The sequence below is a fragment of the Dinoponera quadriceps genome, unplaced genomic scaffold, assembly GCF_001313825.1.
Source record: "Dinoponera quadriceps isolate SergipeBrazil2010 unplaced genomic scaffold, ASM131382v1 scaffold2718, whole genome shotgun sequence".
Classification (NCBI taxonomy): domain Eukaryota; kingdom Metazoa; phylum Arthropoda; class Insecta; order Hymenoptera; family Formicidae; genus Dinoponera; species Dinoponera quadriceps.
Window position 1 is genome coordinate 3,318 of NW_014556727.1, and position 5,260 is coordinate 8,577.

Consider the following 5,260-nt stretch of genomic DNA (forward strand, 5'->3'; position numbering starts at 1 on the left):
AGTGTTAACAAGATTCGATTAAGTTTATAGTAACTCACGTTATCAGCTCACGAAATTCATCTTTCCAAGATCAAAACACAATTGCGCCGTTTAACGGCGAGGAAGCCCGCATTTCAGCTCGCCATCATATTCGATTAAAAATTTTGGCATCTTAATCTCGAATTTTTATTATAGGGCTATTATGTGAAATTGCCAAAATAATAATTGGCGAGTTGCAATAGGAAAGTTTATCGGCCTAAACGGCGAGGTAAAGAACAGTTATTAGGCGATTGATGCACTTTGCTCGTTAGATAGTGCCCCCGTAATTGTCGCAGAAATTTCCATTGGCGTGATAAATGTTTTCGTCGAGTAGTCAAATATGATGATAACGCCGAGGGAGGACAATCTCTCTCCGCTAGAAGTTGACACATGCGTGTTCATCATTTTGCGCTGATGATCATTTTTTAGTTCCTTCTCGACCGTCGTAGGTATAACTGCTATAACTGCTTAATTCTGTCGAACAATTTTACGGTCATCATTTTCTTCTGGCGTAAATAAGTGGGCGTAAATTCAAGTTAATGAAGCAAAATGTACATACGTATTTGTAAATTGAATAAAGAAAAAATAGTATTTCAAATTATCATGCAAATATACAACCAATTTCTGTCGATTTATTTCATCTATTAAGGAAATATGTACATATAATAATTAATGTCATAGTGAGAACGTCAATATTACTCGTAATAAAGAATCAAGCAATAATTTTTCTATCTAAGTTTAATCGATGATAAATGTTTCATAGAAATGTAGAAAGACATTACAATTAATATGACGTTTAGGAATCCACATGCGTTCTTGTTACATGTTTTGCCTTCAATAGATGCTGTAATAGATTGTGAATAACCTTAATGGATTTTTCGTGTTGATTGGTGTTATCGTGCAATATATCATAACATCTTGATAAAGGTATACAACTCATGGCCTAAAAAGGAGAAATACTTTTAATGTAAATAACGCAATATCAAATGTATTTTTTAATATTCTTTTAATATCACTCACTGATGCTAAACCTTTAAAGCAAGGATTATACATTTTGCCAGCTGTAACTTTGTAACCTCTCGTCGCCTTTTGCATCAAAAACAATATTAACTTTTGCGTTTTTACTGGAGAATTGTACCATCGTATATTGTAACTGCGATTATATTATAATATTAATTAGTCTCTGTAACAAGATTTCAAAAAAGTTATGCGAATCGTAAAATCGTAAAAGCTTAAAATATGAAGCTTATGATATAATGAAGCTTAAGGTATGATACAAGATGCTGCAGAAAATGCAGTGTATAATTATATAGTTATATTACTTACATGATTTGATAGACACATTCATCGCAATTTATAAATTCCTGTTCAATAAAACTACCCACAATTAGGATTAAAAAATTGAATGTTGTTAATATGGTAGATATAATTATTTTTAACGGTTGAGATTTCGTGGCCAATATTAGAAACAACTGTAAATAAAATCAGTGACTTAACAATTGCAAACAGTTTTGCATCAGCAGCAACGGAGAAACCAAACGAATAAACTTACAGAAATGCTTGTCAAAAATTCGAACATTAGAAATATAAACAGCGGCAGTCCTAAAGTTCTCATTAATAAATAAGAGAATCTGAAATAACTATTTATTATTTTTAAACGTTCGATTAAACGAGAATGCATTACGCCATTTTAGGTGTTGATATCATTTTTAATTAGTTCATAACATACACGTGTAAAGTTATGTTCAAATAGGAAATTGCAAAAAACTGGAATAATTATTTGTAAACTTTTGCTAACGTTGTTTGCTGGACAAAATTCTGAAATTGATTACTAAAATTTGGAAGTTATCGTGTCTTATCAATTTTCTATATTAATTTGATATATAATATTAAGTATTTATTAAATATTTAAAGTTATTTAAAGTTAATAAAATATTTATTAAAAGTTATATTAAATATTTTCGGCACATAGCTGTTAACAGATATTCGAATGAGAAAGCCGGCTGTAAGAAACGGTAATTACCTTTTTTATTAATACCATACTGACTCAATCGCTTTTCTGTGGATTTTAACTGCAACGGCTATTTTGTCATGATGTAGGCCATATTTTTTTGTCGCATAAATTTGTAGATCATTTTCACTTAATATACATCCCATACAATAACTACAAAATGTTACGTGTGATAAATTAAATAAAATATGCGTTGAATAAAATATACAATTATAAACAACTACATTATACTCATATATACTTTATTTGTATATATTGTAAACGTTAAAATGATAAATACTTAAACTAAAGTCAAGAAATTTACTGAATATAATAAGTAATCATGAATCGATAGAGAAAAATGTCGAGTAAGCAAATTTGTTCTTTGATCGAAAATTTTTTATACTTACAAGGAGATCACATGAATTGGGACACGCAGATTTGAAACAAATTTTAAGTTTATAGAGCAGGGAACCTCGCGTATAAATCTAAAATATTAGGTGATAAAATATTATATGTGGATAACCAGCCATTAAAAGTTTTTAATGAAAAGAGATTTCAGAGTCCCGCGTATATCAGTCTTATTACACTAGTAAGCACGGGATGCTGAAATCGTTTTTTTGCTAAATTAACCTTTGAATAGCCGGCCATTTACATTGTATATACCTAATACTTGCGATATATATTTGTTAAATTAACCTTTGAATAGCCGGCCATCTACATCGTCTATACCTAATACTTTAGATATGTATTTGAAGCTTTTCTTCCTATAACCTATTATAGTTTGATTCGGATCTACGTGTCCTAATTCATGTGGTTTCCTTGATAGAAAATATATATGAAATAAAGTGCAAAAATGTATATAGTTTATAATGTAATTCAACTTAATAGAAAAATGTAATCAATCTTTAATAGTAGAGAATACTACACTTACGAAGTTTACCTAATAATTTTAAACATTCCAAAAGCATGTAATGCATATGATAATGGAAAAGTTTCTGTTGCCGTCCATACAGTTGTTGCAAACAACCCAATTAACATGTGCAATGTTAAGATATGAAAATATTTCTGCTGCTTCAAGGCATATTTCGTTGTATTTAACAATAGGTGTTAACGAGATTCATTTAGTGGTTTTTGCGATAACGGACATAATTGGAATATAATGTATTAAAGGAAAGATAACACATCCTGAATATAAAAATACTGGAATCTTTTTAATTTTATTAATTCATATAGTTTGATCGTAGATGTAATAGACGATTTCTAACTCTGGTGCTGTCACGGGAGTGCGGGTAGAAGGGTGTACTTATGGCATAGGAACGGACGTTACGCGGAGGAGGGAAGACCTTACAGGCACGAGGGGGCTGATGACACGCGAGTGGGGACTGACGTTATGCACTGTATTACCGACAGTCGTTACCTCTTCCAGCGGTCGGTAAATGGACCCATCCAGCGGCACTCATTCAATCGCCCGCGGCGGACCGTTCTCATTCACGATCCTTTCCGCGTTCGCTTGCAGCGATCACGCCCCTCCTCTTTCTTTCATTAGCGTTTGCCTAGTCGATTCGCGACAATCCGCTCTTACCGTTTTCGCACAAATAAACGAGGCCCCGCACGGTAAAACGGCTGACAAATGGAAAAAGCGGCTGATAAATGGTAAAGGAAGGTTGACAAACAATAAAGAACGGCAAAGGAACGTCTGACAAACCGCAATGAACGACAAAAGAACGACTGACAAACGGCTGACAAACGGTAAAGAACAACAAAGTAACGGTTGACAAACGTTAAAGCACGATAACCATGTTTTCGTATGTTGTTTAACGTTTTACGTACGTTTATAACACAGTTTACGAAATATCTTACGTTTATACAATGCTGTGTATAACGTCTTTGCAAACGTATGTGAGGTAAAAATGGGAAAAATGACCAGAAAATATAAAGGGACAAAGAGGAGAAAGCAAAAAGGAATTCAAGCTATAAATTTTTTGTTTACCTGCTGTCCTAAATGTATTAGGTGAAGTAAAAAGTTCTGAGCGTTTTTTCGCTTTATTTCGACGATGAAATTCACATAGTTAGGATTATCCGATTTCGATCAAATATGTGCCGTTTTGTCCGATAACTTTTGTCCATTTTAAAGGCAATTTCATAATTCCGCAATTGAAAAAGTCCTCATCCCTATTGATAAAAAACTTGACCAGCTCATTTTCACAAGCCTCTCTTGAGGCCAGTTTTGTAACATCAAGAAAATTTTGCAAATGCTTGAAAAGGTGATAATCGCTTGGTGTCAAGTCTGGACTATACGGTAGGTGCAATAGAATCTCCCATCAAAGCTCTCGGAGTTTCTGGCGTGTCGTTAATGATGTGTGCGGTGTGGCGTTGTCTTGATGGAACACAACATTCTTCCTATTGGCCAATTCTGGCCGCGTCTGCTTCAATCTGGTCAGTTGTTGACAATAGAGATCCGAATTGAGTGATTGGCCAGATGGGAGCAGCTCATAGTGGATGATTCCTTTCCAATCCCACCAAACCACAGCAAAACTTTCTTGGCCGTTAACCCGGGCTTGGCGATCGTTTGGGCCAGCTCACCGCGATTGGACCACGATCTTTTTCGGCTGTTGTTCTCATATGTGACCCATTTTTTATCACCAGTTACCATCCGCTTAAAAAATGGGTCGATTTCGTTACGTTTCAGCAAAAAATCGCAGGCATCAATTCGGTCCAAAAGGTTCTTTTGCGTCAATTCGTGTGGCACCCATACATCGAGCTTCTTCTTGAGACCAGCCTTATGCAAATGGTTCCAAACGGTTTTCTGGCTAATCTTCAGTTCCTGGGCAATGGAATAAGTGCTCACACGCCGGTCCGACTCGACGATTTCCATGATTTTATCGACATTTTTGACGATTGGCTTACCAGAGCCTCATCTTCGACGTCCATATTACCAGAACGGAATCGTTGGAACCACCGCTTTGCTGTTGCATTCGATACTGTATTGAATCCATAAATAGCACAAATTTGTTTGGCCGCCTGCTCCGCCTTTTCACCTTGGTCGTAGTGGTATTGAAGAATGTATCGAATTTTCTCTTTTTTTACCTCCATTTTGGAACGCTGTAACACACAACTGCCTTGACCAAACACAAAACTGTCACAGAACTTTTTTTGAAGCGTAATGTCACCTTTAAATCGATGTATAATATGACCCGATGCGATGTATACATCGTGAGATATGGCTCACTAAAGACATCTAGCGGAAAA

The 5,260-nt window shown here is 34.9% G+C and overlaps 1 pseudogene; it reads right to left on the bottom strand.

Annotated features, from left to right (window-relative positions):
* Positions 1–814: 814 nt before the first annotated feature.
* LOC106748060 overlaps positions 815–5,260 on the bottom strand; it is a 4,941-nt pseudogene continuing 495 nt past the window's right edge.